Raw genomic sequence first — 23,619 nt, 5'->3', positions numbered from 1 at the left:
CCCCACCAGCCGGTGGAGCACACTCTGCTGGCCAGGCCAGAGCAAGAGCGCCCCGGGAAGGGAGCTTAAATGCTCAAGCCAGGAACAGTGCCCCTGGGTCAAGACTACCAACAGTAGAAGAAATTTGAACTGTGTCCTCCAGGCTGCATAACCAAGGTGGTATACACATTAGCACAGGCCTAACGAGCGCGCTCCAGGCTGGGGCCGGAACCTGGCCAGGGGACCGGCGCCTGAACAAAGCAAAAAGGGTCAGAAGTGGGGCTGTGGCTCAAATGGTAGGGTGCCAGCCCTGAGCTGAAGAGCTGAGGGACAGCACCCAAACCTAGAGTTCAAGCCCACAACCAGCCCAAAACAAACAAAAACACATCAGGAGCCCATAGCAGACTCCAGTATTTGGGAGAGTGCATCCAGAGCATCTGATCTTCCCAAGAGCACCCGCAGGAGCAAACACAAGCAGTCTAGGCTGCTCAACCCTTCCAAAGGCGGGAATTGCTACAGCAGAGAGCTGAGAATCCTAAGTGAATAGCAGCTGGAAATAGGCTCCCAACAGAATCCAGATCAGACACAGACTCTCTCTACCAATAGAGAATCAGCAACCAAGCAAAGACAGACACACCAAAACAAGATTGAAGAGCAGTCTCCTGAACCCCCATGCGAAAATCACAGAGAAAAATCACAAGGTTTACCACTACCCAGGACAGCAAGCTCACCTCAAAAGCCAGCAGCCACGCAGGGGAGAGCTCCAGTGGGAGCAAAGCAGGAATGGAAGACAAAAACTACATCCAAGGGTTGCTGGAGGCAATGACTCAAGAAATAAAGCGAGAAATGGATCAGAAATTGAAAGAGCACAAGGATGAACTATCAAAAGATATACAGGATATCAAACAAAAATTGGATGCAAAAATAGAAGCTGCACAAACCTCAGTAAGAAGTGAGATAAACGCCAAATTAGAGGTAATGCATACTGATATCACCTCATTGAGAGGTGAGATCAGTACTCTGAGAACCAACATTGAATCCATAAAGGGATCCATTTCCATCATGCAAACCACAATAGAAGCCACGGTCAACAGAGTGAATGAAATGGAAGGTAGAGTGTCAGATACAGAAGACAGAATACACCAACTGGACCAAAAAGTGACAGATATGGAAAAATCACTCAAATTAAACCAAAGGGAAATTCAAGAGCAAGCAGATAATGCTAAAAAATTTAACCTTCGCATAATCGGAGTGGACGAAGGTGAGGAATTCCAGAGCAAGGGAATGCAACACCTATTTAACAAGATAGTCAATGAAAATTTTCCCCACCTCAAAAACGACCATCTTAACTACATCACAAAAGCTTATCGAACACCCAACAAGCAAGATCCCAGGAGAAACACTTCTAGGCACATAATAGTAACAATGATGGATCTGAATAATAAGGAAACAATCCTGCATGCAGCAAAAATGAAGAAGGAGCTATACTACAACGGGAAAAAAATTAGAATCACTGCAGATCTCTCCACACAAACAATGAATGCAAGAAAAGCCTGGGAAAGCACCATACGAGCCCTGAGAGCCAATAACTGCCAACCCAGACTGATATACCCGGCAAAGCTAGCATTCACATTCGATGGAGAACTGAAAACTTTTAATAGCAAAGAAAAACTAAATGAATACATAAACATTAAGCCAGCATTACAAAGAATTCTAAGAGGGGGGACACAACCTGAAGAAAGCAACCAGGAACTGGGACCTGCCCCAAACAGGCATTACTCAAAGTCTAACTGAGCAAGCACAGGAGGAAAGGAAAGAAGAAAAACTTAGGAAAACGGAATGGCAGGGACAACAATGCATCTCTCTATACTTTCTCTTAATATAAATGGGCTGAATTCGCCAATTAAAAGAAAACGAACTGAGGACTGGATCAGAAAACAAGACCCATCCATCTGTTGCCTTCAGGAGACCCACCTCTCAGCCAAACATACAAACAAACTCAGAGTGAAGGGGTGGAAAAGGATCTACCAATCAAATTCCCCCAATAAGAAAGCAGGTGTAGCTATCCTGATATCTGACAAAATAAACTTTTCATTAAAATCAGTACAGAAAGACAAGGACGGACATTACATATTAATAAAGGGAACAATCCAAGAGGAGGATATAACCATCATCAACTTATATGCCCCAAATATCGGTGCACCCAGATATGTTAAACAAATGCTCTCAAACTTACAGAATAAAATAGATCCCAATACGATAATACTAGGAGACTTTAACACGCCACTCTCACCAAAGGACAGGTCTACCAACCAGAGGATTGGCAAAGAAGCTACCGAATTAAGTGAGGCCATACTTCAAGCGGAATTAACTGACATCTACCGAGTATTTCACCCTAAAACAACACAGTACACATTCTTCTCAGCAGCTCATGGAACTTTCTCCAAAATAGACCATATCATAGTTCATGCAAGGAACTTAAGCAAATACAAAGGGATCGACATAATCCCCTGTATCCTATCTGACCACAGTGGAATCAAGCTAGCTCTCAATAACAAAGCATACCGCAGAAATTTCTCTAATACATGGAAATTGAACAGCACACTCCTTAACAAGGCCTGGGTAACAGAAGAGATCAGAGAAGAAATAAAGCATTTCCTAGAACTCAATGAAAATGAAAACACCTCACAAAGAAACTTGTGGGACACAGCAAAAGCAGTCCTGAGGGGCAAATTTATTGCCCTCAGTGCCCACATCAAGAGAATGGAGACAGACCAAGTAAATAATCTCATGTTGCAACTAAAACAGCTAGAAAAACAAGAAAAAATGGGACCTAAAGCTACTAGACGAAGCCAGATAACCAAATTGAGAGCAGAGATTAACCAATTAGAAAATCAGAAAACCATAACCAAAATAAACCAAACAAAAAGCTGGTTCTTTGAAAAAATAAACAAAATTGATGGCCCGTTGGCAAGATTAATTAAAAAAAGAAGAGAGGAAACCCATATTAATAGGATTAGGGATGCCACGGGAAACATCACAACACGTACCCAAGATATCCAAACAATTCTAACAGACTACTTTCAAAAGCTATACTCTCTAAAGGAAGAAAATCTGGCGGAAATGGATGCATTTTTAGAGAAATACAAGTTACCCAAACTGAGCAAAGAAGAAGTTAACCAATTAAATAAGCCAATATCCTATAATGAGATACAGGAAGCTATCAAAAGTCTTCCAACAAAAAAAAGCCCAGGACCAGATGGATTCACAGCAGAATTCTATAAGACCTTTAAAGAAGAACTAATACCCATACTCCTCAAGCTCTTCAGAGAAACAGAGAAGGAGGGAGCTATCCCAAACTCATTCTACGAAGCCAATATCACACTCATCCCCAAACCAGGCAAAGACCCAACCAAAAAGGAGAATTACAGGCCAATCTCCTTGATGAACACAGATGCAAAGATCCTTAACAAGATTCTAGCTAACAGAATCCAGAAACACATAAAAAAAATAATACACTATGATCAGGTAGGCTTCATCCCAGAGACACAGGGATGGTTTAACATACGTAAGTCAATAAATGTAATCCAGCATATCAACAGAGCCAAGGTCAAGAATCACATGATTATCGCCACAGATGCAGAAAAGGCCTTTGATAAAATTCAACATTCATTCATGCTAAAAGCTCTGGAGAAAATAGGAATAGAAGGAACATTTCTAAAAACAATAAAAGCCATTTATGACAGACCAATAGCCAATATTATACTTAATGGGGAAAAGCTACAACCAATCCTCCTAAAAACAGGAACAAGGCAAGGATGTCCACTGTCTCCACTCCTCTTCAACATAGTCCTAGAACCCTTAGCCAGGGCAATAAGGCAAGAAAAAGACATTAAAGGGATCCGCATAGGGAAAGAAGAAGTGAAACTATCCCTTTTTGCAGACGACATGATACTATACCTCCACGATCCCAAAAACTCCATCCCCAAACTTTTAGAAATCATAAGTCACTTCGGCAAAATAGCAGGATACAAAATAAACCCACAAAAATCAGTTGCCTTCCTATACACTGATAACGCACAGGAAGAGAGGGAAATAAAGGGAGCAACCCCATTCACAATAACCTCCCAAAAAATAAAATATTTAGGAATTAACCTAACCAAAGATGTAAAAGAACTATTTAATGAGAACTATAAAAAGTTAAAGAAAGAAATTGCAGAAGACACTAGGAAATGGAAAGACCTCCCATGCTCCTGGATAGGCCGACTTAATATAGTAAAGATGGTGATACTTCCAAAATTAATATACAAATTCAATGCAATTCCTATTAAAATCCCAATGACGTACATCACTGAAATACAGAAAACAGTCCAAAAATTTATATGGAACAACAAAAGACCTAGAATAGCCAAAACAATTCTAGGGGATAAAGACAATATGGGAGGGCTATCCATGCCGAACTTCAAACTCTACTACAGAGCTATAATCACAAAGACAGCATGGTACTGGCACAAAAACAGACCCGAAGACCAATGGAACAGAATAGAAGATCCAGATATAAATCCACAGGCCTACAGCCAGCTGATATTCGACAAAGGAGCCAAAGACATACAATGGAAGAAACACAGCCTCTTCAACCGCTGGTGCTGGGAAAACTGGGCAGCCACATGCAGAAAACTAAAAGTGGACCCCAGCCTATCACCATGCACCAACATCAACTCAAAATGGATTAAAGACCTTAACATTAAACCTGAATCTCTGAAACTACTGCAGGACAGAGTAGGAGAGACACTTGAACTAATAGGCACAGGAAGGAACTTCCTGAACAGAGTCCCAGGGTCACAACAAGTTGGAGAGAGACTCGACAAATGGGACTACCTTAAAATAAAAAGCTTCTGCACAGCTAAATCTATCGCAACTAAGCTAGAAAGACAACCAACTAATTGGGAAAAAATATTTACCAGCAATATATCAGACAAGGGGTTAACATCCTGTATATACAGGGAACTCAAGAAACTAATCCCTCCCAAACCTAACAAACCAATTACTAAATGGGCAAGGGAACTAAAGAGGGACTTCTCAAATGAAGAAATAAAAATGGCAAAGAAACACATGAGGAAATGTTCATCATCCCTGGTGGTGAAGGAAATGCAAATAAAGACAACCCTGAGATACCACCTTACCCCAGTCAGAATGTCCCACATCCACAAATCAGCCAACGACAAATGCTGGAGGGGATGTGGAGAAAGAGGAACCCTATTACACTGCTGGTGGGAATGTACACTTATACAACCACTTTGGAAAGCAGTCTGGAGGGTCCTTAGAAAGCTAAAGATTGACCTCCCTTACGACCCAGTCATACCACTTCTAGGCATCTACCCTGAACAACAGGAACCAATATACAAGGACACGTGCACCTCCATGTTTATTGCAGCACTGTTCGCAATAGCTAGGATATGGAAACAACCTAGGTGCCCCACCACAGATGAATGGATCCAAAAATTGTGGTATCTATACACAATGGAATATTATGCAGCCATTAGAAATGACAAAATAATGGCATTTGCAGGGAAATGGATGGAGCTAGAAGGAATCATGTTGAGCGAGGTAAGCCAAGAACGAAGAGACAAACGGTACATGGTCTCCCTCATAAGTGGATGCTAAATCCAAAAGGTTAGTGATACGACAAAACTAACAGGACTTAAGAAACAAAGAACTCCCGCTCATCTGGTTGAACCACTACTAAATATCCTCATGCTGCTGATCACAAATATGGTATATAACATGTGAACACTGTTATATATTACAGACTGTGGTAGACAATTTGCTCCAGGGAAGTTAGAATGAACTTGTGACTTTGAAATTATGTAATCATTTAATCACAATCAAAAAAAAAAAAAAAAAAAAGAACCTCGGGGAAGGGAGGGAGGGAGGGGATGGTAGGGGGAAAACAATGGAGGGGGTAACAATGTTCAAGAGGAAGTGTACTCATAACCTCACTCATGTAACTGTGACCCTCTGTATAGTAGCTTTACAATAAAAAAAAAAAAAAAAAAAAAAAAAAAAAAAATATGCATATGAAGAATAAAAAAAAAAAAAAAAAAAAAAAAAAAAGAAAAGGCTCCAAGTACCATCTGTTCTATCCAGCTGCTGTCGGGCTGTTCACCATGATCCCAGGTTTCCTCCTGATCCTATCCTGCTGGCTTTCAAGAAGCATGCGGTAAGGGATAGAAGGGTATGGAGCAGAGAATGAGGATCCAGCCATCTTTTTTACATATTGCTTTGATTTTAAGAGTTCCAACACAGTTGAAACTGACTTTTTTTGGTTAATACTGATGTCACTTTTATGACCGCGAGAATGTCTGATGTCTTTACTTCACCATTCTGGCTGATCTCTTAGAACGTAATTTTGATGGAGACTTTCAACCCTTAGAAGTATGCCATGGAATACAGTCACCACTGGTCCCATGTGGCTAAGGAATCTTTGAAAGGTACTGGTGGAGATTCACGTGTGCTCTCGGTGAAAATACACAATGAATGTCAAAGGCTCACTAGGAAAAGAAGTGAAAACATCTCCTTGATAATTTTTATTTTGACAGTATGTTTGAAATGATCATACATTGACTGTATTGGACTCAGTAATGCAGAATATTCAATTTAGTGTCACTTCTTTCTACCACTTAAATTTTTGTATGTGTTAAGCAGAATTTGAAGTGGATCCTCCGTGAGTCAGGTCTTAATCAATGGTAGAAAAAAATTAATCACATATATAATTTTGATATATTTCTGTTGAGCTAGAAGGAAAGAAATGTAAATGAAACCTCTCATCTGGTAAGTACAAGTGAAGTCAGGTCCACTTTAAAAATTAGGAGACTACAGTGAGAAAGAATAATAAATAGAAAACATAGCTTTGAGAATGAGATGTGTATTTGTCTGTGAGATTCTGCAGCGTGGAATCCTCCCCAGACACTGACGGCATGGGACACTGGGCTGCACTGGCTCCTGGGGCGGGCTCAGGTGGAGGTCTCCACGTGGGGTTTTCATTAGGGAAGGTCCTGGGCTGGGAGGGTAGCAGGAGAGGACAGAAGAGTTGACCTGAGATACCACAGGAACAGGGGTCTCCACTGGTACCACAGGAAACTCAGGCTAGAGAGGTTTTCCAGGCGAAGGCTGAGGCCCTGTTCTCCACATCAACCAGCCCTTGGATGTGAACTGCCCACTGGGGGAAGGCCACTCTGTGGCCAGCCAAGTTCCTGAGGGCTGGGAAATGAGCATCTCCACAGAGAAGCAGAGCCTGGGGAAGACAGCTCAGCAGCACTTCAGAAGATGCCTGCTGTGTACGGAGTGAAGAGTAGCGGATTTGAGATGCCATTTATGTGGAGCACTGAACTAGATGTTTATGTACAGGTGTGAGTGAGGTGGGGAAAGGAACACACCAAACCACTAGGGAAGGCCAAAGGAGGCTGGCAGTGGCTGAGATGGGGGGATGTATAACATCAGGCATTATCATTGTCCTCCAGTGCTCATGTATTACCAAAGGGACACTAATAGCTTTTCAGTATGGGCATGCCCTGTGCCCCGCATGGGTCAGGGTTGGGAACCGCTGTAGCTGAATTGTAGGTTGCACTTCATGAGTTCATAGAAGCCTGGTCCATGGTATTATACTGTTGAATAATGGTGGAAAGGTAGGACTTAAGATCATGCATGGTAGCACACTCCGGTAATCCCAGCTACTCACAAGGCAGAGGTAGAAGGGTTACAATCCTAGTTCTAGGGGAAAAGTGTAAGACCTTATCTGAAAAAAAGAAACCAAAAACCTAAGGCCAAAAGGGCTGAAGTATGTCTCAAGTGGTACAGTGCCTGTCTAGCAAGTGCAAAAATCTGAATTCAATTCCCAATACTCCCAAGATGAAGGCAAAGGAGGAGGAGGAGGAGGAAGAGGAAGAGGAAGGGGAAGGGGTGGGGGGGGGGACTGGTAAACTTTTCAAGAGACCCAGTTGGCTCCTCAGCAGGCGCTAAACATGAATAGTTACCCAATTTCACTCTAAAACTGTGAGTGAAATAAACCTGGGTGCAGCTTCAGGTGCTTTGTTATGCTTTGTTATAGCAACAAAAAAGAAAGGCAACCTTCTATTTGGAATTATTTCCTAAATTTGGCCTCCAACAAGTCCATACACTCCAGACATAGACAACAACCCTAAGCATATCTGACATCAAAGGAAATGAAGCAACCCTCATTGAACTGCTACTGGGCCACATGACATAGGTCTCATTGTACAAATGGTTTCTTTCGAAAGCCACCAACAGTCTGGGAAGGTGGCTCAACGGTAGAGTGTTTGCCTTGCACACACAAGGCCCTGGATTCGATTCCTCTGCACCACATAAGCAGAAAAAGCCAGAAGTGGGGTTTTGGCTCAAGTTGTAGAGCACTACCCTTGAGCTGAAGAGCTGAGGGACAGCGCCCAGGCCCAGAGTTCAGGCCCCACAACCAACCAAAAAAAAAAAAAAAAAAAGGCCACAAACCTGTTATTTTATCTAGTTGGATTATTCCAGTAATAGTCTTTCCTTTCTTATATTTTTTCTTGTGCCAGTCCTGGGGTTTGCACTCAGGTCCTGGCACTATCTCAAAGCTTTTTTCTCTCAAGGCTAATACTCTATCACTTGAGCCACAGCTCTTCCAGCTTTTTTTTTTTTTTTTGGTAGTTAACTGGAGATAAGAGTCTCACAGACTTTCCTGCCCAGACTGGTTTTGAACCGCAATCCTCAAATCTCAGCCTCCCCCCTATAGGTAGGATTACAGTGATATTTTTTATATAAAAAATTATAGCAGATATAGATTTTGATATATCAATATTGAATCTTCTCTAAACTTGGTTTTCTCATTCACTAAAACAAGGATAGTGGTTCAGGCCCTCTTTCCTCCGGGAAGAATGAGGGAACTCTTCTGGACCAGGGAGAAGAATATTTACTTCTATCTTATTGGGTAGGGATTTGTTTCAATTATGCCACAAACTGAGTAAGGATTGTTTAACAATAAACAGTGCAGTGGCAGTGTTGACTAGTCATATTTAACACAGGTTGAGAGATGCCCACTAATAAGGTGTTTGGAACTCAATGGGATAATAGTCCAGTATTATAACAAGTTGAAGTGCACTAGTTGAATTTTGGTCCTGACTACAAATGTAAATGCACCAAAGTTAAGGGCTAGGTCAGTGACACTTAATGGGTAAATGTATGGATCTAGATCCAAATAGGTCCAGGGTCATCTCCCTGATGCTGTGGGATGTGTCAGCTAGACAGAAATTCATGCAACTGCCACTCAGCCACTTCCTTCCCATGTCCTGAGCAAGCCACCAGTATCTGCAGGTTTGCTGTAGACCTTTCCTCCAGCATAGATGGAGAGCACAAATAAAGGAAGACCTACCTCCCTTGATGGAAAGTCCTGGTGCGTTCTGCAGCATTTTCCAAATCACCAGGAGTGGGAGGCAGGAAGAGGATGGTGGGTATTTTATTACACTGTAACATGCCACTGGATGAGTGGTGAATTAAAACATTGTCTTCAGGAATTTAGGTATTTCCAGCAGGAGAAATGTGAGAACAGTTTGATCTGGTAATGTTGACTTTAATTTTAACTAGTGTTCCTTGGCAGAAACCTAAAACCAATGCAGACGAAGGGATGGTCGAAAGCACCTAACCGTGGGCAGGGGGTTGAAGTTTTGGGGACATGCTGCTGCTTTTAAATTTTAATGTAAACAACCTCAGGAGCTCTCTTCCTCTCTTATTTCATTTCTGCCATTTGGCTCTCTCACAACCAAAAGCAGATGATGAACCTCTCCCAGGTTCAACTTTCCCCCTTGGTACCATCTCCTTCCCTAGGTACCATGCTCTTCTCAATGTACTCCCCAGGTCCCAGCATCTTCCCTGAATACAACCACCAGGAATAACTTCTCCACTGGATACAACCTCCACTAGAACCTTCCAAGTACGTACAACCTCTGCACTAGACACCATCTCTTCCCTCTGTACCAACCTTCTCCATCAGTATCACCCACTTTGATCGGTGCTAATCTACTCTCTGGTGGCCATTTTCTGTTAAATGTGCCTAAGAAGAGCCCATCTCAACAAAGACCAATAATCACTTGGTCTATAAGGACTTTGGCAATTGACAAAACACTTTTTTTGTCAGCCATGGGGCTTGCACTCTGAGCTTGAACACTGTCCCTCAGCTCTTGTGCTCAAGGCCAACACTCTACCACTTTGAGCCATAGCGCCACTTCCAGTTAATTGGAGATAAGAGATAAGAGTCTCATGGACTTTCCTGCCCAGCTAACCTTGAACCGCAATCCTCAGATCTCATCCTCTTGAGTAGCTACTATTACAGGCCTGAGCCACTAGCACCTGGCTGACAAAACACTTCTATCCACATGGTCTCCTTTTTCTCATCAGTGCCTGAGAGGCAGGTAGATCCTCTGGTTTCCAGATCAGAAGAGGTCATTTAGCAAGAGAAAAGACTCCTCGCATCGCCTCACCTTCTTACCCACATACCATGATTCCATGTTATAGCAGGGCTTTCACAGAATATTGATGTCTTTGCTAACTGGCCAATCCAAAGAGGACAGGTCTGTGCCTGCACTTCATGCTGCACCCACATTCCAGATCCACAGGGGTACACACTGTGGGTGCCTCATTTGGAAAGAGACAGGCTATCGCCCCTGAAGAAGTTGAGCCCTGCTGTCTCCCTATCTGCTTGGTATAGTGAGATGAAGAAGTGATGTAGGTCAAGCCTATATTGTCATGCCTGGCACCAAGAGTAGTTGGTGTTGGTATGAATCCAGTATCTCCCTTTTCTGGGAGAAAAGGCTGGTCTTTACCCTCCTGCAGCTTTTTCATGCCAGGGCACTTGGCAGGAAGCTGGAGACTTGTCCAAATAACTTCCCTTGCAAGTCGAGGCATCATTTCCCCATGACGTCTCCACGTCTGTGCGAGTTCATTCTAAGGCTGCGGAGAACCAGCGTGTACCCTTACCACATGCCAACCTCAGATTCAAGAACTATTATGCCTGTCTAGGAAAGGGGAAGACAGGCAAAGAGCACGCTCAGCCCAACATCCAGGAAGAACCAACAAGAGAGCCTGTGCAGCCACTGCCCATGCAATGGTCACTAAACTAGACTGAGCTGACTCCAGCCTTGTCTTCATATTTTACAAGACAACTGTCCTTGGCCCCCAAGGTCACAAAGGACAGCTAAAGACACGCGTTCCAGTGCTCTCGGCATGTGCAGCAGACGCAGGAGCCCATTACACTCTATAGAGATGTAAACTGGGTACCAACAGGTTCTTATGAGAGTGTACACACCCGAGTTCATGCTGCTCAAGGAAGGCACTACTACACACATACACAAGTAGAAAGAGATGGGAGAAGTTTTTTTCTTAACCAACTGGTAAACATTTTTATTATACTTTATTTTCATTTTTAACGCTTGGTTTCTAAAGATCCATGAAGATCTGAGCAAGTTTGGGAAATCTGGGGGGACGGGGAGATAAACCAGCTCAACTCCCAAATGCTAGACCCCTTTGTCAGGAGTCAAAATTTAGCTCAACCAAGATCACTTCTGGGAAATGACCCCCATGTTCCGGATCCTAGCCTCAGAAGGCTTTGGAATCTTCTAGAATCTTGGCAACTTTTCTGTAGGCAAAAAAAATACAAAAAACAAAAAAACAAAAACCCTCAGATCCTTAGGAACCCCCTCTTCCTCCAGCTTCCTTCTCTTTGACTGTTTTTCAGCTATTGTAGTGGGTGGAATCTAAGTTAGTGGTGTTTTTCTACTTAGAGAAGCAAGAAAATTCCATTAACTGAAGAATAATATGGTTGACTGCCCCACGCAGGAAAGGCATTCAGTATGTTATGTTCTTGCTCCCTGTGTCGCTCTCAAGATCCTGAGGTCTAGACTTTCTGGCTCCCGCTTCCTAGGTTGTCCAGGTCTCTGGTGTGGTGACCTGTCCCCCCCCTCCAAAACACCCACCCACCCTTCTTCCCCACACAAAGAACAGCGTGTACTCATAGAGACAGCAAGAAGAGAAAGAGGACAGAGGCAGGGGCAATGGGTCAGGTGACTATCTTTTTTCAGGAAAAGAAAATAATGAAAAGCATCCAGGCATAAATACGAACTAGAGCTCATGCAGAGGGTTCTGGAAACATGATCAGGTCTGGAATCTCATAGCAAGGAGCTACAATAATTCCCACCATTCCCTAACCCTTTGGGGTGAATGACCTCAGTCTTCCTGTTCTTTGTTGTTGCTGTTGTTAAAAAGAAAATAAGATCAGGTCCCATACTTCAAATATAAAATAGTATAATCAACTGGGAAAATAGGCCTGTGTCCCAATGAATCCATGCTTATCTATATGATGGTGTGTCCATCATATAGATTCTTCTGTAAGAATGTTCTTAGTGGCTTTATTCATACTAACCCTAAAGAGTAAAAGCCCAATGCAGCATGAGGTGATTGAGAACCAAAACTGTGGTTTAGCCACACAATGGAATTATATTCCATTCCATTGTCACTATAACAAATCACCATGACTGAGTGAACTGAAACAACGAGCATCTTTTCTCTTGCAGTTTTGGAGGTCAGAATTCTGAATCCAAAGTCTGGGCCAAAGCCACAGATGTCCCCAAGGCTGGTTCTTTCTGGAAGCTCCAGAAAAGAAGTCCTTTCCTGCCTTGTGGATCCTGCCATGTTCTAAGGATAGAGGAAAAGGAGAGGAGAGGAGAGGAGAGGAGAGGGGAAGGAGAGGAGAGGAGAGGGGAAGGAGAGGAGAGGAGAGGAGAGGAGAGGAGAGGAGAGGAGAGGAGAGGAGAGGAGAGGAGAGGAGAGGAGAGGAGAGGAGAGGGGAGGGGAGGAGAGGAGAGGAGAGGAGGAGAGGAGAAGGAGAGGGGAAGGAGAGGAGAGGGGAAGAAGAGGGGAGGGGAGGGGAGGGGAAGGGAAGAGAGGGAAGGGGAGGGGAGGAGAGGAGAGGAGAGGGGAGGGGAGGGGAGGGGAGGGGAGGGGAGAAAAATAAAAATTTAAGGAGCCATATATTTTGATCTAGCACACTTCATGGTGTATAAGTTTTTCCTAATGGGGAAAGGAAATGAGAGAGAGAGAGAAAGGCTGTGTGGGTGGGGGAGAAAGGAGGAGAGGCGATGAAGGAGAAGATGATTCTGAAGGGGAGGAGGAAGAGATGGAAGAAGAGGAAGAAAAAGGAAGAAGAAAAGTAAAGATCCCTTTGGAAACACATTTTACATTTTCCTCTCTCATCCTGGAAGGAATTTCAACAACAAGGAGCAAGAACCTGGCACTTACCTCACTTGAGGTCACTGTCCTTCAGTCCTTTGTAGCATGTAGAACACCTGTTAGCAAAATTAAGATTAATAGACTTTGTCAGAGAACCACACAGATATCTGGTACAGAGAACAAAGAAAGGAGTGAGAAGAAGCGCTGGCTATTGTCTGGGGTGGCCTATTAACCTAGGAGGTTTAAGAGGGGCGGGAAGGGGCTAGGAGGTGGAGGCCCTGGTGTGGACGTGTGGGCCAGGGCTTCATCATGGTGAACTAGGATTGATGGCTGCCATCCAAGTAGTAGATAAGGGGTCCTGCAGCTGCTCAGACCTGAAGGTCACCCTAAGAGACTCCTGTTGCCTTCTATGGTGATAGCTGCCCCAGAGAAGTGCCATCCCAAGATAAAGGGGCTGGAGGCTGATTATTTACTTCCTTCACTACATGGGCCTGGTGCTGCGTAGGAAGGGGGCATGCTAAGCTGTGGAGAAGGGAAGGAGTAGACTAAGCTATAGGAAGGGACTCATTTTGCTAACACCACCAAAAGCCGTTAGCTTTTCCCAGATCACTTACAAGACAAGATACCCAACAAGAAACCCATATATTAGCCATTTCTTCTCAATAGTAATACAACAAATGTGAGTGAGTGTGTGAGTGTGAGTGTGTGTGTGTGTGTGTGTATACAATATATCACCTTTTTCTAGCAAGTCCCTTCTAAATTTGAACACATTCTCATATATTTTTTTCAAGTATGGTTATCACAGTCTAAAGATCCTTTACTTTCTGCCCTTTTCAAGGAACATTATCGAAAAACATTTTCCCAGTTTCTGAGAGTCTTCATACACATACATCCCTTCCTGCCTCTGGATAATATTTTACTAAGTTGATCTGAGGCAGGTTAGCCACAGGGAAAGAATGCTGAAACCAACCCCAATCCTAGCCCCGCCCCAGGGACACCCTGAGTTTATCTCCTCCCTAGTACCCTTCACGGGCCACTCCTCTCCATGGGGAATTTGTGGTCAGTCTGCAGTTAGGACTTCTCCCAGGGGGAGAGAAAACCTTCTGCCAGTTCTAACCAGAGGAGTCACGTGAGCAGCGAAAATGTGTGCTTCCTTAGCCTGACCTTTGCAGAAAACCCCCAAATGAGTCATACTTCACACACAGACTTCATATTGTGGGATGAGGATTGTGTCCATGTGCAGATTCCATCCAAAACCCTGCCACTTCCCTAGAAGCAGCCCACTACCATTATTAGAACCAACTCCCAGAGCACCCAGCCCCAGAAAGCTGTAAGTGTGGAATCACATGCTCACCCTGAGCCACTCAGCTTGAACCTGCATTCTCCCTTAACAGAGTATTTTCCTCTGTGTGTGTGTGCATGTGTGTATACTTTCTATTATAAACTCTTTACTTTGCCACCTTACTTTTGTGTGTGTTTCTATGCAAAACCTTGTTTCTTATCTAGGATCTTTACCTTGAAGACTACCCACTGGTAACAGCTGAATTTACTATGATTTAATTGGCCCTTCTCCCTTCATTGGACATTTAAGCTATGTTTCTTTCCCCAAGTTTAATAATGGAGCACATGAATGCACATGAGTTTAGGTAGCTGGAAACTTGGGGCTGTTTGTTACAGCAGCTGGCATGACCTGTCCTGACCCACACACAGACTTAGCAATCTCTGGCAGAAGGAGGGCTGTCTTCCCCAAGTGGTAGTTCCCCACACACTAGGGCTAGGCAGCATAGGCAATAATCATGTCTGGCTGCCCCCATTTCCACATGGGGTCTTTAGGGGTGCCTCTGCTGGCTTGCTCTCACTTCTCAAACTTATGATACATCTGAGTGTCCCTAAGGGTTCATTGTGAGCAAAAACTTGGTCCCCAGAGTGGCTCTATTGGGAAATGATAGAAATTCTAGGAAGGTGGGCCCTAGTGGGGATCTTTAGGTCATTAGAGGCATGCCTTTAAAGGTAATGCTCTTATGACCTCTTGAGTTCTAACAAGAGGGTTGTTGTAAAAGTGGGTGCTCAGCACCCAGTGTACTCCACTTCCTGCCTCTCTGTTTCTTCCTCTACATAGGCTCCACCATCCCCCATTCCCCCTGAGATCCTCATCAGAACTGAGCCATCCTTTGAACCTATGAAACTGTGAGCTAAATAAACCTCTTTCTAGAGTTGGCTACCTCAAGTGTTTCATTGTAGTAATGCAATACTGATGAACACACACCCATGTGGCTTCACTTTCCATTTATAGACAGACCCACACATGTGAATGCTTACCAGGCAGGTTTAGCTAAAAGATCCACCTTGAACCTGCAACGCCTTCATCCTAAACCTGCCTCCTCTGTTGGCTTCTTTATCTCCATGAATGATACTCTCACCCATGATACTCTATGAATCTGCCTTTACCATTCAACACTGAGACATCTTCTCTTTTGCTGCACTGTCAATCTATCAAGGCCTACCCCTCCTAACACACTTCACCCAAACTGCTATGGTCCTAGCTCAGGACACTGGCACTGAAGGGGCCTCCGCCTGGTCTCCCATCCCCCCCCCTGTGCAGAAGCCAACCTTTTCATGATCACTTTTATATTGCATACTTCAAAGGTCCTCAGTACCCCCAGAAGGAAGTCTAAACTCTTTAATATGGCTAACCAGTCCTTTCATGATTAGGCCCTACCACCTCCCATCTCAATTTCCATATTCCATCCACACATACTAACCTAGCCAAACCCAAGCACATCTTCTCCTCGCCTTCGCTTATGGAGTGCCTCTCCTGCAATATTCTTTCCTGCCTTCTTGGCTGCTCCAGTTACAGTTATGTTTTATATTTTATCAACAATTATCTTTTGAGTCTCCTCTATATGGCATAAACTATTTAGCCACAGAGAAACAGAGAAAACTATTTAGTCTTATGAGCTTGTGTTTTGGTTGAGGGAGGCAGACACAACACACGAGCAAATGAACTCATAGAAACTGTCTGAAGCCGGGCGCTGCTGGCTCACGCCTGTAATCCTAGCTACTCAGGAGGCTGAGATCTGAGAATCAAGGTTCAAAGCCAGCCAGGGCAGGAAAGTCCGTGAGACTCTTGTCTGTAATAAACCACTAGAAAACTGGAAGTGGTGCTGTAGCTCAAGTGGTAGAGCGCTCGCCTTGAGCTGAAGAGCACAGGGACAGTGCCCAAGCCCAGAGTTCAAGCCCCATGACCGACCAAAAGAAAAAAGAAAAAAAAGAAACTGTCTGATTGCAGTAAGCGTGAGAAGAGGGGTGCAGAACATGTAGCATGGTGCCCTTGCTAACTGCACTGGGGCATGAACGTACGGCTTGGCTCTTTCGCATGGCTGGCACTCTACCTCTTTAGTCACACTTACACTTCCAGGTTTGGGTTTGTTTTATTTTTTTAATTGGGGAAAAGAGTCTGGCAGATTTTTCTGCCTAAGCTATCCTCAAACCTCAATCCTCAGACCTCAACCTCCTAAGTAACTAGAATGACCGAAATGAGCCACCAGTGCCTGACTGTATTATATTTTTAAGCAAGATGAGTGTGCAGTCCTCACTAAGAAGACCACATTTAAATATGGCTACAACATTACACCTTCTTCAAGCCTTCTAGGAATTTGCCAGGTCCTGGGCTAAAGGCCACCTCCATGAACTTCTATGCAGTCTGGAGTCATCCATCATAAAAATTAGCATGCTTTGCAATATTTTCCTGTTAACTTGTTGGTAAATATTGGAGACAATATTCATTGCCTATGGCCAGCTCCTCATGTATGCTCATTATATTTGTTGAACAGATAAAACCTCATGCTCATATTTAAAAGCTATATAAAGAATGTTGTGGCAGCTATGATGGTGTGCTTTATGAAACATTTCCTCATCACTGTCTCCTTTGAGAAAGGCAGATCTTGGTGTCTCCTTTTGCTGACAGTCAGCGAGGTTAAGGTTCTTATGTAGCATGTCATAGCTAGAGGAAAACCCAGTTCAGTCTAAGCTCCCACATCTCCACACTCATCATGCTTTGAAGAAAACTCCACTGTCTTCCTGAGCCACGGTTTACAAACACACAAACCATTAACCAAGTGCATTAGCCTCCTCAGCTAATGGCCATTCAATTGTCACTGCTCCTCCTTGTTCACCGCTCTCGTGTTCTCTTTTCTCCCAGAGAGCTCTTACCAAATACTGGAGCCAACGTGTAAATCCAGAAGTAAATCCTTCTGGACTTCCTTCGTGTGCCCACTGCATAGTTCGCCTGTGTTCTCTTAGTACTTTCCAGATCACTTACTGCCATCCCCCATGCACATAGGTAGACTGCATTCAGAAAACCACGTCGCAGAGATCAATTGAATGACTTTCCTCTCTGGCACTCTTTTGACCAATGTTGTCCTTTCAATGTGTCGATTCTCCAATGTGGGATTTGTAAAAGCTATACGCAGAACAGCAGGCAAGAGTCAATTCAGAAACAATAATATCCCCAGCCATTGCCTGGCCCCTCCTCCACTAACAAAGGGTTGCTCCATTTGGACATAAGAAGCCAACAAGGGAGGGTAATGGGGAAAAAAACAGCTATAGAAGAAAAGTTGTCTTATATGGAGGAGGGCTGGTCCCCATCAGAGTGGCCTGGGGTGGGCTGGCACTGAGGGGTTTGGAGAGGTGAGCTAGAAATGCCCTCGGGCAAGAATAGCTAGATAGCTCTTGGTACTTTTCCATTGGGCGCTCACGAGTTCTTGCCCTCTTTGGCTCTTTGTCACTTGGCCCCATAAAGACGCCCACTTCAGGGAACTAAGTGCCAGCTCATGCCGCCCACCCACCAAATGGCATGTAGGGAAGAGGGTTAGAAGTTCACACAGTCTTGCCCTTTGTTTTCTTGTGTTTCTTTCTGCAGAGGTGCTTCTAAACAGTCCAAATGATGGTGGTGGCTGCCTAGATTTTGTGTTTGTTGCTGGTTTCCCTCCCCACTCCCTCCATTCTCAGGAGAAGGTGGGAAGAGAGCAGGGGAAAGTTAACTAATTTGCTGAAGAACAGTTTGTAGGATGAGTAGGCACAGCAGACGTAAGCCTGCATGCTTTGAAGTGAGTTGCTTTGTCTACAGCCGTATATACCACCCTGAACGCACCCAATCTCTTCTGAAATGAGTTGCTTTGTAACTATAAGGTTTACTTCCTCCCCTCAGAATTCTGTCCCTGGGGAGGATAAACACTAAAAATTTGTGGGTTTTTTTTTTTTCAGAGAATTAGAAAATTCTCCCACAGGGATAAACCTTTAGGGGTAAAAACAATAGAGAAACAAATCTGTAATTCTAATGATCAGGGGTCACTGATTAGACCCTCACCTTCCTCCCAACCTCACCTCTCATGGGTTGTAAAGCTCAAATCCTACTCCTCTTTGCATTCTAGATGTAGAGCATTCAAACAGCTGGACTCCTTTGAAAAGCAACCTTAATTATGACCAAAACATATTACTTTCCACAGGAACAGAAAGAAAAAGACCACACTGTCTGTGAGAGTTTTTCCCTGTTTCTGAAAAAAAAAAAAAAGTATTTTTCACTTAAGAATAAAAGCTCTAAAGTTGCCTCAGGTGGCCCTCGATATAGATAGGAAAAGACAGCCATTCAAATAAATGACAGAATGGGAAATGTCATCATGGCAATGTGCTACTGTTTCTTTTTAAAACGTTTTTATTTCTCGGGGGCGGGGGGATGGATATCTAATGCGAGCAAAATGTTTTAGATTGTAAGTGTTGTTGTTATGTTCCCCAGAAAAGTATGCGTCAATGGTTACCAGCAAAATCAAAATTAATAAAATAAATCTAAGGGAAGGATGAGGTAGAGCTGAGCTGCTTTTCTTCCCACTTAGAGGTGAATCCAGAGAGCTGGGGCCATCATTGAAACTACAGCTGGTAGCGTAGGACGTAGTGTGGAGCATGCTTCTGGGTTTAGATAGTGCTGGGTTCAAATCTGACGAGAGTCCATTGTTCCTCCTTGGAGAGGTTACTTGCTCACCTTCTCTCCACTAAGTTTCCTTGCCCATAAACTGAGACTATACTTACGTAGCCATGAGATTGAACAGCTATGGATCAAAACTGCTTTTCAAGACATTGTGTCGTGCCTGTATTCCTAGCTACTCAGAAGGATGAGACCTAAAGGACTGAGGTTCAAAGTCAGACTGGGAAGAAAAGTCCACAAGATTCCATCTTCAATTACGCAGCCACAAAGGTGTTGTGGAGGTATGGCTCAAATGAAAGAGTGCCAGCTGTGAGCAAAGCAAGAGACCCTGTGTTTAATCTCTGTACTGCCACCAAAAAGAAATTGTATCATCTTTTGCCTAGCATGCACAAGTGGACACTGTGACGTACACCTGTAATTCCAACACTCAGAAGTTAAGGCAGAAGAATCTTGGGTTCTAGGCCAACTTGTGGTACGCAGCAAGAACTAGTGTACAAAAAAAATTTATATTGAACATTACAGATTTTTCTTGTCATTTATCCCTAAACAATATAGCATAACCACTACTTGCATAACATTTGTGCTAGGTATGAAAAGTAGTGTGGAGATGAGTTACAATATGCAAGGGATGTGGGTAGGTTCTATGCAAATACTACAACACACACACACACAAACAAACACAATTTCTTCCTTGTGTGATCAAGGTTGTGAAGTTAGCACAAAAGCTTCAAGACTTTCCTGCCTGACTATGGACTCACAGCCAAACTGAGCAATATTCACAAAGTCAGCTCACAAATTGTCATGGTATCACATCATATAGGAGTTCTAGACAGGGCACCAGGAACTGAACAGCAATTCAGGGGTCTAGAAGAGTCTTGAATACACAGCATGTGATGGAAGTCACTGTTCTAAATAAATGATGAGCCAACTTTTCTTAAAACAGACCTGATAGTAAATAATTGCAGGGCTGGTGGGCCATACAGTCTCTGTCACCGTGACTCAACTCTGCTGTGAAATAGCCTCTAATAGTTTGTGCACTAATGAAGATGGTTGTGTTTCAATAAAGTTTTATTTATAAAATAAACAGTAGGCCAGTGTTAGCCTTCAGGTTGTGTTTTACTGACCTAAGATCTAGCTTCATTCATTTAACAAATACAGGCTGACAAATACAGCACTATTGTAGATGTCTTGGGATATAGCTGCTGTGGAGCTCCCATTGGTACTTATTTTTCTTTTTTGGTGGTACTAAGATGTGAACTCAGATCCTCCTACCTACTCACTAAGCATATTACCAGTGGAGACATGCTTCCAGCTCTGTTTTGTGCTGGTTATTTTTCAGATTGGGTCTCATTTTGTGTCCACATACAGGATTGGAACTCAATCCACCAATTTCCGGTTTTCCATCGTAGCTGAGATGAGAGGCATACGCCACCATACCCGACTTCTTCCAGTGAGATAGAGTCTGGCAGGCTTTCTGTCCAGGCTGACCTGGAGCCAGTCTTTGCCTCCCACATAGCTTGGAATGATATGAGTACACCATTGGTGCTTGGAATGATATGAGTACACCATTGGTGCTTGGAATGATATGAGTACACCATTGGTGCTTGGCTTCTCTTTCTCTCTTTTTTGTAGTACTAAGGACTGAACCCAGGGCCTTGTGCACACTAGGCAAGCTCTGAATTTCTGATCTGTGTGCCCAGTGCTCAGTATGTTAGAAAGGTATTTGTTATTGTCTGTTTCCCACACTGAAGGCAATATTAGAGAATGATCACTTGAGTGAACGGCTGCTGAAAGCTGGCCTGAGCTGAAGTCTGAGAATTAGCCTTTGTATTCAGCAACAAAGAAGCTATTGGTGACCTTGATAAGAACAGTGTCCCAGGAACAAAGTCTGACTGGAGGCAGTTCAGAGAGACAAGGAGGGAGGAAGCAGGAACAGAGAAGAGTGTGGCTCTGAGGGATGTGCAGGCGTGAGGAGGGAGCTGGGGAGGAAGGGGATGGAGGAGGCTGCTGCTTCAAGATAGAAAGGTTAGCGACTGTCCACATGACATGGATCCAGCCAAAAGGAACAATTGGGCATTGTGACATAGGAAGAAAAAAAAGAGGGTTACAGAGGCAAGAGGACGTGGGTCCAAGGCTCCAGGGGAGCAGGTTCGGTGCCCCATTGCTGGGGAAGGAAGGACGGCAGCACAAAGCGGCACAGGTGCAGCAATCGGGGAGTAGACTGGGTCTCTCCTGAGCCCTTCCCATTGTCTCAGAAAAGCCAGAAACAACAGCATCAGATGGGAATGTGGAGGGAAAGAAACTGCGCTAGGAGATGCTTTTGAAATGGTCAGCTCACTAGAATCCGTGGCCAGCCCCTGGCTAGTTTACAGATGGAACCTTTGGGAGGGCTGGGATCTGCCTCTGCTGCAGTCCATTGACGGAAGGGAGTGGCCTTCGAGTCCCCAGCCCTAGCTCCCTGTTCCCTTCTGTCTGGCTCCCCTTCACACTGAGCTAGATGCTGGTTGGATGGTTTTCCTGGCCCAATCTATAGGTGTCTACCACTAGAAGGGGACAAAGGGAGGGCCTTGAGCAGAGCCTTGGCATCCGCTTTTCATTTCTACAGCAATGAACGGACATACTCATTGCTGGAGGAATTTCGTTTTGCCGGGCATTGCTGGAGTACTTCGTTTTGTCAGTCTAAATTTTAGTCACTTGGGTATTTTTGAAGTCCACTCATCCAGTGGACATTTACTGCAGACCCACTTAGCGTCACAGACAGCAGGAAGTCCATCGTTCACTTGATGGTGCTCAGAATTCAGAATGCCCTTCGGCTTCCCGTGGAAAATCATGGGAAGCGCAGTGTCCTTTAGCTCAGTGCTTCGAACTCGTGCTGGCATCCAGACTTACTGGAGAGTCTGTGTATGGTGTGGGATTGAGGGTCTGGAGGAGGATGCTCAGCTGGTTACAAATCGAAGGATTTGTGTGTCTAACGCATTCCCAGGTGACATGCTGCCGATGGCACAGGGACCACATGCTGACGATGACTGATCTAGATGCTTCTCTCATCAAAGAAAAGCAGCAACCTCTACACTAAGCAGTCTCATGCCTTTCAGGACACACCTGGAAGGTGTGTCATTTGGTAGAAGTCATTTGTTTTCATAACTGTCCAATGCAATAGGCTTTGCTTAAGCTAACCAGATGACCATAACATTTAAAGCTAAAAACATTTCACTTTGCTCTAAAATAAGCAATTCCATCCACCCAAATTCACTAGAAAATCATCAACTCTCTAAAGGAACTTCTCAAGTTCTTCTAAGGCAGCTCAGTTGAAGTCCTGTTTCCCTCCTAGAACTAAACACTGTTTGTCAAGTATGCTGTCAACCTCTGAAGAAGCAACTCTGCGAGGGGAGCCCTGGCACAAGAGCCCCTTCTAGATTGTCAAGCAAGTGTTGATGGTGCAGGCTGTGCATATGATGTGATGCATATGATCAACACAATTCATGGTTGATGGATGGGTTGGCTGGTAGATTATTGGTTGGTAGATTGCTGGTTGAATGATTTTTTTCAGCAGATGCGATGTTTTGGTAAAGATGAGTTTGTGCTGGGCTACCAAATACCATGTGACCCCACAGCCCTCATTGTTTCTGATTCTTTCTCAAGGGCAAAGGTATCCACAGGACAAACCTGCCTGTGACCTCCTGGTTGTGCCCATTCTACAGTCATCCCCTTGGTTTTGCCTTCACTATTTTATTCATTGTAATGAGATCCTCTTCTGCAGGGTGCCTCCACGGTTAGCTGCTATGCAAATCCCAATGTGCCCCTTGAGAGACAGTACATGTCTTTGTCACACCTTTGCTGGGAATGGCAGTGTCAGGTTCTGTGCCAGTCACTGCATGTGTCTTCACCTTAATCTTCCCGAAAGCTGTTGGAGGTGGTTCATGTCACATCACCACTCCCTAAGGTATAGATGAGGAAACCAAGGCTCAGTGCTTATAGGAACATAAGCATCTGAAAGGCCGAGACAGGAGGATCATGAATCCAAGGGCAGCCTGATGTAGCTAACATATTTTTTAAGGGACCTGCAAGGTCTAGAAACAGCACAATTGAATTTTTCTGTGATCTATTAGGCCACGTAACAGCAAAATTATTTAATGTACCTATTAAGCAAAACTTTTAGGTACAGACGTTCAAGGCTTCAGAATCTTAAAGTGAAAGAAGCAACATTCTCAGGTCACTATGGTGTCATTATGAGGTCACTCTGGGGTACCACACATGCAGTGGAGGGCCCCTGAGGACCAGAATTTGGCGTTCAGAAGAAAAAGACTTTGTCTCAATACTTACTTCTTCATTTGATCTAATGAGTTTATGTGACCTCTAGATACAATAGTTCAGGGAAACTTAGAAGA

General features: G+C 44.0%; 1 long non-coding RNA gene across 3 annotated transcripts in view; it reads right to left on the bottom strand.

Moving 5' to 3' along the window:
- The window catches only part of LOC122114295, a 78,189-nt gene that overhangs the window by 15,245 nt on the left and 39,325 nt on the right, over positions 1 to 23,619 (bottom strand). For 2 of the 3 annotated variants that reach the window (XR_006148555.1, XR_006148554.1), the window contains one exon: positions 13,321 to 13,367. This is a non-coding gene — a long non-coding RNA (uncharacterized LOC122114295). Of the gene's footprint in view, positions 1 to 11,462; positions 11,663 to 13,320; positions 13,368 to 23,619 lie in introns of those variants that run through there. The other variant, XR_006148553.1, reaches the window with a different exon arrangement.

Source organism: Dipodomys spectabilis, unplaced genomic scaffold, assembly GCF_019054845.1.
Source record: "Dipodomys spectabilis isolate Male_0828 unplaced genomic scaffold, ASM1905484v1 ptg000107l, whole genome shotgun sequence".
Lineage (NCBI taxonomy): Eukaryota > Metazoa > Chordata > Mammalia > Rodentia > Heteromyidae > Dipodomys > Dipodomys spectabilis.
This window is presented reverse-complemented; position numbering and strand designations above follow the sequence as displayed.